Source organism: Oryx dammah, unplaced genomic scaffold, assembly GCF_014754425.2.
Source record: "Oryx dammah isolate SB20612 unplaced genomic scaffold, SCBI_Odam_1.1 HiC_scaffold_9, whole genome shotgun sequence".
Classification (NCBI taxonomy): domain Eukaryota; kingdom Metazoa; phylum Chordata; class Mammalia; order Artiodactyla; family Bovidae; genus Oryx; species Oryx dammah.
This window is the reverse complement of record NW_024070193.1, coordinates 7,278,033-7,287,773: the sequence shown is the minus strand read 5'-3', so window position 1 is coordinate 7,287,773 and position 9,741 is coordinate 7,278,033. Positions and strand designations below refer to the sequence as shown.

Genomic DNA, 9,741 nt, shown 5'->3' with positions numbered 1-9,741 from the left:
CCCACTCTTCTTAGAAGGCAGGTTTGGGGATCTTGTATCACTGCTGAGCACGGCCTTTGAGAACCTCACTCCATGGTCTCCTCAGCCCATCCCATTCCTTCATATCCCAAGATACTTCTCTGAGTATTCCTTTCAACACATACAGCCATATCCCTGGGAGCACTTCATCAGTACAATCATGTCTGTCTCTGCATTTCTAGTGATGTTTTGGACCCTCCAGTAGACTAGGGTAATCTTTAATCCAGAGTCTTCTCCTAATCTAGCTCCTAGAGAATACAAGGGAAGAGGCACAGAGAGAGAGAGAGAGAAATGAATGGGAAGGTGGAGGGGCACCCATCCTATCAGAAAGGGAACCTGGGTTGGGCTGCTGAAGGAAGCAGCCTGCAAGCTGCAGCCCAGCGACCACACTCCACGTTTGCTGGCCACACTCTTCATGGACAACAAGCTCCTTCTTTCCCCTCCCTGTACCACTGAAACCACTATTGAACCTCAGCTGGGCCACTGTGGCCCTGTCCCTCCTTATCCAGTCACAGAAGAGATGCCCTGGACCCAGGGCTGCAGACCACCTGCCATTCCTGCAGCATTAAAAACCCACAACAGCTCCAAGGGAAGAAACTCCTCACAGCATTTCCACCTCCACCCTCTCTCAGACAAAATCAGCAAGAGAGAAACCGTGCTGATCTCTAAATAGGAACATGCCTCCAAGCTCAGGGCAGCCCCAGACCTCAGATGACCCCAGGCGACCCCAGCCAGAGTGGAGGTTCCTTGAGGGCACAAACCCCATTGTGCATGTCTAGAACCTCCCTCAGTGCCCAGCAGTGTTTATGGTTGGCTAAGTGGATGGGAGATGATCTTTTTAGCTTTTTTCCACTTTTGTTTCTTCTTCCTACACTTGCTTACATTACATCTTCCACTCAACAACAGGCACCACCCAGTGGGCTTCCCGTGAACTCAACTCTTGGGCTCACCAGCCCAGACAGTGCCTGGTTTGTTGAAAGCATGGCTTTCATTTGTGAAACTTGCCTGTGATAGGACAAATATGAATTACTCTTAAAAATCATCTCATAAAATATAGAAACCATCACTGTATCATGTATGCAAATAAAAGATTAGCATGTACTGACTTACCTTGGGCTGTTTACGTTCCCCTCATTTCTACCCAAGATGATTATTTAAGATTCTTTTATTATTTATTTACTTGCCTGTGCTGGACCTTAGTTGTGGCACTCAGGGTCTTCAATCTTCATTGCTGCAATCAGAATCTTTAGTTACAGCACACAAACTCTTAGTGTGGCATGTGGGATCTAGTTCCCTGGGACAGAGATTGAACCTGGGCCCCCTGCATTGGGAGCATGGACTTATAGTCACTGATCACCAGGAAAATACCATTATTTAAGATTTTTTAAAACTCTCTGTTTATGAGGGATCTGGGTTAGGTTCTTGGTTGAATGGAGTGATACAGAAGGAGGACCAGAGATAAAGCATGGAACAAGCTCTCTATGGGTCAGGATGGTAGGAAATTGGCTCCGCTCAGGCCTTGGGTGACATTGCCCAGGAGGCCAAATTTGTTTTGAATGCTCCTAGCCTCAGTTTTCTGTCCCTCACAATCTCTCCCATGGCCTAGCACTTGAGTTTTCCATCTTCAGTGTGTCTCAGGACCCACTGTGCCTGAACAGGGACCTACCAGAGGTCAACCCTCCAATCAGAAGGAATGCTGGGAATTTCAGGCATCCTGAAAACTTGGTAGGATATATTTGACAGATTTGGAGGGACGTTTGGTAACGGGAAGAAAGTTATCCTAAATCCTCACCAAGTTATTCTGAGCACAGTCCTCTCTTCACCTTGGGGTCATCCCTGATCTTAGGTGTGGGGTTGCCAACCGTCCCCCCCATGCGACCCCCCAACAGAAGAGTGTGGCTGGAAGGATGACAAAGGTGGCCTGGCTCCTTGACTTTATCATTTTCAGAAAATTAGCCTTGAGCATCAGATGGACAGGTAGGGCTGAACGGTTGCAGGGTTAGAGAAGAGGGTGGCTAAGTCCTGTTGGGTAGAAGAGTGTTTCAGGGGGAAATGGGGAGAATGGGCCAAGAGAAAGGGATGGTGCTGCCAGGGCCGAGGGATGGACAGTCACAGGCTGAAGTACATCACGTACTGTTGCTCTCCTCTCTTGGGCCCAGTCATTACTAATGAATGCATTTTGTTCTGTTGAGTGTAGACTCAGAGTGCTTCACAACTTACCAATAGAAAATATGAATAGAAATTGGGCGGAGATCATGGAGAAGTTGGGGGAGTAGTTCATTCATTAACAGTTTTTGAGCACTGCTTTTAAGCAGGTCCCTGTGTTAAGTACCAAAGGGGATGAAAAGAGGCCACTAGGCCCAGCAATATAGAATGCTTTTTACTTAGCCCAATACATTTTTTTAAAGTTATCATTTCAACATGGAATCAATATAAAAATGTTTGTGAGCTATTTTACACTTTTTTGGAACTCAGGTGTATTTTGTACTTAACAGCACATGTACAGTTCAGTTCTAATCACAATTCAAGTTCTTAAAAGTCACATACGGACAGCACTGCCTGCAGGATCCCAGGGATATGTTTATAGACCTGCATGCCCCCAGAGATTGCAAGAGTTAATTTAAGGCCGGCTGCCCCGGTGGGACCTGTGTGAGTAGTAAACAGCAACTCTGCGGAGCATGCTGGGAGTTGTAGTTCGCGCTCGTCTGCCCATGGAGTCCAATGGGAGTTCTAGACAGCGGCCCTGTGGAGCGTGCCGGGAGTTGTAGTCCGCGCCTGTCTGCGGAGGGGTCAGCGTGTCATGGCCGCCTACGCTGAGCTCTCGTACTCTTCCGCTTGGCCGCCGAAAGTTTCGGTTCTGTCACGCCTCGGACCCACGAGCGAGTAAGTGCTGCGGAGGGCCGGCCAGACTCAGGGGGCACCTCTAGCTGCTGTCGTCTCCGGAGCGGCGACCTTCCCTCCGGGCGCGACTTGTCACCTGTTGCCCTTAACGTCCCCTCCCACCCCGAGTCTTCCACAGACCCCGTCGGAGCCCCGAACCCTTGCCCAGCGGGCTTAGGAAGCACCCCGGACTGATGGATCTGACGCTAGAACCCAGGCCTCCTCTGGCCATCAGTTAGAAAGACAGACACTCTCCGCCCCCTCCAAGCGCCAGTTCCGAGACTCCGCACGGCCATGGGGTCGCCAAGGAGCCCACTACGTGTGATCTCAGAACGAGTCTTGGAGTCTGTAAGCAGAGGAGGATAGGTCCCGAGGTTCTGCTTGCCTCGTCGAAGAGGCCGCTGACCTTAAGAAGCGTACTTCCTGCCTCAGCGGGGCCGGGACAGCCCACCCCTTAACTTTGCAAGACTCCAAAACTTAACTTTTGCCGGAGTCTCTGCACTCTTCCTGTCAGCGGACGGTTTATTGATCCTGGGCCATCCCAGGCCACGGCCTAGTCTGTTGACCCTCAGCGGCTTGTGTTCTGGTGCAGAGTTTCGAGATAACCCCTAGATGAGTGTTGCTGAAACACCTGTGGATTTATGAGTAGTGGGGTGGCTGCACCCGGCTCAGGCCATGTTGTTAAGAACCTAGGCGGGAAGGCTGGGTTTTATTTTTGTGAGAAAAGCGTGTGTGGTTGGCACTTTGACCACGTGGCTCTCAGTGCATTTGTATCCTCTGATACCCTTTGTCACTCTTCTCAGTTCCATCCGCTGTCCCATCCGCAAAAAAAAAATAAGCGCTGCCTGCGCTGGCCACAGCCTGCTTGCTCCTGTACTTGTCTTACCACAGCAGTTTCCTTCCCAAACAGAGAAAATGGGTCAGGGGCTCCTCGAGGGCAGAGGATCAGGCCTTAATCTGCTCACTGCTCGCCTGCCACTTCCAGCCTCTGGTCGCCTCTGCACAAGCTTAACTCTGCCATCTGCCTAATGCGGGCTGCTGGGTATTGTAGGGGGTTGAGGGAAGAGCGGCCATGCTGAGGCTGACTGCTTTCAGTGGCTCCTGCCCTCTGAAGTGGGCCCATACTGAGTAAGTCCCACTTGACCCTCGCTCCCATGAGAGTTATGCTCAGAAATTGTTGAATGTCCTCTACCAGTTATGAGCTACTACTGTTGTTGCCCTGGAAATCAGAGGTAATTGTCTCAGTGATGGGACATGGTGTTCTTTGACTAAATCTGCAAAGGCTTGAGGACAAATATTTTCTGCTTCTGTTAAAATTGTTCTTTGTGTGGTGCTTCATTTCATTTTTATTTTCTTTTCAGTCACTTTATTAGGAAAATAAACATACAGAATCATTGAAAAAATCGTGCAGTGAATCTCCACTCACCTATTTGATTCTACAGTTAATATTTTACTCTGATTATTGTTGTGTTGCTTTAGAGTCAGTCTTCTAGTTGCTCTTTGGATGGTCTTTGCTCCTTTGCCGGCTGGTTTGGGGATGCCAGATGGGTTCAGGAGCCACACTTCTAACCTGTCCTTTGGGGATGAGATGGACTCCACAGATGTGTGTTAATGAGAGGAACCACCCAAAACAGCACAAGATCAGAGCCACTGGTGATTTTTTCCTGTGTTGCTCACTGAGGCTGTGGGCTGCTACCTCTAGAACAGGCAGTAGGCACTCAAGAAATGGCAGGCCCCCTGTTCCCTTTAGGAGAGAGGCTTGGATAATGGGTAACCTGTGTTTTCTGGTGATTCCAAGGACAACTTTGGTGACTCCAAACCAGAGTGTCTTTAATCCTGAGACCGAGGCAGCATATTGTCAGGCTGTGGTGCTGTGGTGCAGATCACTGATGGAACTCATAGGCTGGAGCCCCACTCGCTAGAGCAGGCCCAGGCAGCAGAGCAGGTAGGGTTCATTCACCAGCAGCCTCCTGTGAGCACAGATGGAGTTTGGCCTTGTCAGCATCTGCTCACCTGCTGATCCTGCTCATCTGCTGAATGCTACTGTGTTGCTCAAAAGATAAACAGTATTTCCCGTTTGTGATCTCAATGCCAGGTTCTGTTTTTGCTTGTTTTTAAAGCTCTTGGTTTAATAGCATCTGTTTGAATAACTAAATAAATCAGTAGGGTGAGTTTTGAACTGTTTCCATGGTTCTGTGTTTATCCTGCTGTTTTTAGAGGTGTCACTATACTCTCCCCTTAAGAGCGTCGCCTCCGCACACATGGGCTCCCCGACTTTCAGAAAATCAAGACGACAGGGCCGTGCTATGTGGGGTAGAAGGTGGTTTTCCCCTCTTCCTCACTTTGGAGCCAGTTCTCCTGTTGGTTTTAGTGGCTGCCAATGGCCCTTCCTGTTCACAGATGTCTCTGTGGCATTTGAAAGAACACAGGTGCCTGTTTCTAGTTGGGCCAGCTCCTCTGCAGGGATGAGGATGTGTGTGTCAGTGTGTTTCTGAGGACAGACTTAAGCAGAATCTGTGGCCGTGTGGCTGGTTCCAGGCCCAAGGGCAGGCACTGGAGTACTACAGCTTGACCCGGGGCAGAAAACCAGGTTAGGGGAACCCTTGGAATCCAAAGGAAAAACTGAAGGGAAAAAGCATTCCAAGCAAGACGTTGGTCTGCAGAGGGATAGGCCAAGAGAATCCCTGCGAGAGGGGCAGGGTGGGCTGGAAGCTAAATCAGAGGCGGTGGCTTCTGTGGAGCTGGAAGGAACTGTAGCCCCACGTGCTTTTTCCAGGGCATCTGCAGCCTGGGTCAAGAGCAGGGCTTAGCAGCCTCAACCAAAGGTAGCCACGGAGAATGTCTCTTCTTCTCCTTGCCCATCTTCTCTGTGGAGGAAGGTAAAGGGTAATACCTCTCTACACTGCATATGAAAACACACACATGTACACACACACACACGTAGGAAGAGGTGAGAATACTTCCCGAAGACAGATAGGCTAAAATTGCCTCAAAATAGTTTGAACCAAAGCTGCCGTGGGTTTCCCACAGTCATGGCATGATCGTTACTGCATGACTTGGTGCACAAGAGGGAAAGGCCATTTCACAAGGTGAACCTGATTCGGCCTTCCGAATAGGGTTCCGGATGTTTCCTCTGGGATTTCCAGTGGCCACACATTGGCCCTGCACCCCCAAGTATGGGTGTATGGCTCCTTCCTGAGCAACGGCCCCCCTTCCTAAAAAAGACTGCTTTTTCCAAGCCCAGAAGCAGCACCTCACACCCCCAAGTCCCTCTTGACCCGTTCTCCTGGGTCAGCCAACTGGAATTAGGGCCAGTTTTGTTCTAGGAGGAGTGACCAAGAAATCTGAAATTATTGGTGGGAGGGAGGGGTCCAAGAAAGGGTGCAAGAAGTGATGGCCAAGGCTCAAGTCGTCATTTCCTTTAAGAAAGAAGAGATGACTATGAGGGGTGAGTGTTTGGGCTAGATGACCCAGGCCCCGCAGTTAGTCAGTGCTTTAACTGTAAGTCTTCAGACATAATTGGGTCACCCAATGAGGCTTTGTTCACGTGCGTTGAAGCATCAGCCTCTGAACTGGCCTCTGACAGGCTCTCCAGCACTCTCCTAGGCACTGTCTTGAAGCCCTGGAGAGGGCAACTTGCCTGCCCACTGACTGCTTCAGCGCTGACTGACCCCAAGACCTCCAGGCCTTCACAGCTGCAGGTACCAGCCAAGCACCCCGCTTCCCATAGGTGGTAACTGATAGACGCTGTTGGGTGACCTGAAGCCAGTCAAGGCAATGGACTCTTCAGAAAGAGTTTTTTGCTTTTGACTGGTCCGAACTGTCCTCGTTCACATTCTTTCCTGGTCAGTGTGGAATTGACCACTGGTATGCTCCACCTTGACCAGGAGTCAGGGAAGAGCCCGCTGTATGGTGCCCTGTCTGGGTCATATCTTAGCTGTTGTGTTGGGAGCAAGTACAGCAAATCCGGCAGGCCGGGCAAGGTTGTCTCCTGTGCCCACAACTTCTCCTCCCTTTCTCATCCGTCTTTCCCAACATGGCTACTCAGATGCTGTTGTGGACTGAAAAAATATATATACACAATGTGAGAGTTATGAGTTAAGTTTTACCTGGGGCAAAATAAGAAGTTTAGCCTGGGAGACAGCATCTCAGGCCTCTCAGGTAGCTCTGAGGAACTGCTCCACAGAGGTAGCGGCTAAGGTCAGTACTATATATGATTTTAGTGAAAGGGGGTGCACACAGTCAAGCACACATTTTGCAAAGGCTTGCAACTAGTCACAAGCAGCAGGTGTCACTGTGAACGACCTAGTGCTTTTCTAGATATGAGAAGATGTAAGGATTTGGGCTCATAAAATCTCCTCCTGAAAATATCTGTTCATACCTATCTGCAGGCCTGTTCTGCTAGTTTCCCAGAGTACAGAGTGCCTCATTCCTGATCTCCATCCTGAACTCCAGTCAGAATGTGTTGAAGGTCAATGACTGCAGTGGTTAGAGTGACTTAATCCTTGCAGAGGCAGATGGCAAGTGCCCATTTCCAGTTGGCACGGTGTTGTTCCTGCCAGAGTCAGCTTCTGGGCAACATTAGGAGTATTAGTCATTTGTACCATAATGTGAAAAAGTTTATATGAGTCAGCGTCTTTGTATCTTAATTTGAGGTTGAACTGCTGTCTCTGTTGTTTAAGGCATTAGGGCAACTGGGCAGGTGTGGGAGGAATTTGGAAGTCGAGGAAGGTCCTTCATCTCTAAAATAATACCTCGGTTGTGACTTGGAAGCCAGGCAGTAGTCCCAGGTAATAAATAAGAATTTTTAAAAATGTGTTTAGCCCCTTTTTGTCTTTATCAGAAGATTGGATGCTTTCAGACATTCTGGATAAGCTTAAACCTAATTTTGTGTTGTTGGCAAGAGACTCCACTGTTCCCTCAAATTTTATAAAATAAATTTCTCTGGTATTTGAAAGAGCTTGCCAGAAACTGGTGAAGGAGGTGTTTACAATGTCATCAGCAAGGATCCTGGGTTCCTGGAGGTGATTTGCACTGTGGGGGTCTTGCAAGGTGCTGGAGGCCTGGAGCCCATGGTGTGTGGACAGAGCAATCTCTGAGTGTCTCCCAAGTTAGGAGAGCAGTTTGCAGTGGGTTGTAGAGGTCAGGACCATGCTGGTTCATGCCAGAAGTCTGGGATCCCCGCGATATAGTAAGAAACACATATTTGGTCTCTGTCCCTGGTTCCTAGCACAGAACTTCTAATACTCTTGGAATTTCCTGAGTAATAGGAGTGTCCTTTGTTATTCAAAACAAAACCCTTTCAACCACACAGGCGGTTTATGCTAGTAAGGTTGACTCTTCCTGGGCCCCTGGATAGGTGGTGTCTTGGTAAGGGCTGGTTGCTAGAGGACTTTCAGCCCCATCCTTAGACCTCGCTTCAGAAGGGCTGAAGGTGGAGTTAATCACCAGTAGCCAGTGATTTCATCAGTCGTACATTAAGTAATAAAATGCTCAAAATTTTCCAAGCGAGGCTTCAACAATATGTGAACTGAGAACTTCTAGATGTTCCAGCTGGATTTAGAAAAGGCAGAGGAACCAGAGATCAAATTGCCAACATTCGTTGGATCATAGAAAAAGCAAGAGAATTCCGGAAAAACATCTACTTCTGCTTTATTGACTTCGCCAAAGCCTTTGACTGTGTGGATCACAACAAACTGTGGAAAATTCTTCAAGAGATGAGAATACCAGACCAGCTTACCTGCCTCCTGAGAAATCTGTATGCAGATCAGGAAGCAACAGTTAGAACTGGGCATGGAACAACAGACTGGTTTCAAATCAGGAAAGGAGTGCGTCAAGGCTGTATATTGTCACCCTGCTTATTTAACTTCTGTGCAGAGTATGTCATGAGAAATGCCAGGCTGGATGAAGCACAAGCTGGAATTGAGATTGCCGGGAGAAATACCAATAACCTCAGGTATGCAGATGACACCACCCTTATGGCAGAAAGTGAAGAGGAACTGAAGAGCCTCTTGATAAAAGTGAAAGGAGAAAGTGAAAAAGCTGGCTTAAAACCCAACATTCAAAAAACAAAGATCATGGCAGCTGGTCCCAGCACTTCATGGCAAATAGGCGGGGAAACAGTGACAGACTTTATTTTCCGGGCTCCAAAATCATTGCAGATGGTGACTGCAGCCATGAAATTAAAAGATGCTTGCTCCTTGGAAGAAGAGTTATGACTAGCCTAGATAGCATATTAAAAAGCAGAGACATTACTTTGCTGACAAAGGTCCATCTAGTCATGAATAGATCCATAGTTTTTCCAGTAGTCATGTATGGATGTGAGAGTTGGACCATAAAGCTGAGCACTGAAGAGCTGATCCTTTTGAACCGCGGTGTTGGAGAAGACTCCTGTGCGTCCCTTGGTCTGCAAGCAGATCAAACCAGTCAGTCCTAAAGGAAATCAGTGGTGAATATTCATTGGGAGGACTGATGCTGAAGCTGAAGCTTCAATCCTTTGGCCACCTGATGTGAAGAACTGACTCATTGGAAAAGACCTTGATGCTGGGAAAGATTAAAGGTGGGAGGAGAAGGGGATGACAGAGGGTGGTCAGAAGTACAGGCAGTGACAGGTACTGGGACTTGTGACTGGTGTCTGAAGCCTGGGCAGTCTTGTGGACTGAACCCTTAATGTGTGGGGTCTGCACTGACTCCAGAGTCAGAATTAGAGTTAGTTAGTTAGAGTTGAATTGAGGGACTTCCCTGGTGGCCCAGGGATTAGGACTCCGAGCTTTCAGTGCTGAAGGCCTGCGTTTGATCCCTGGTCAGGGAACTAAGATCCCATAAGCCATGTGGCATGAACAG

The 9,741-nt window shown here is 48.6% G+C and overlaps 1 protein-coding gene across 3 annotated transcripts in view; it reads left to right on the top strand.

Annotated features, from left to right (window-relative positions):
- The first annotated feature begins 2,672 nt into the window (after positions 1 to 2,672).
- FYCO1 (FYVE and coiled-coil domain autophagy adaptor 1) overlaps positions 2,673 to 9,741 on the top strand; it is a 79,474-nt gene continuing 72,405 nt past the window's right edge. The window contains exon 1 of one of the 3 annotated variants that reach the window (XM_040246797.1): positions 2,673 to 2,901. The gene's annotated coding sequence lies outside the window, so the exon portion shown is untranslated. The remainder of the gene's footprint in view (positions 2,902 to 9,741) is intronic. The other 2 variants (XM_040246796.1, XM_040246792.1) reach the window with 2 other exon arrangements.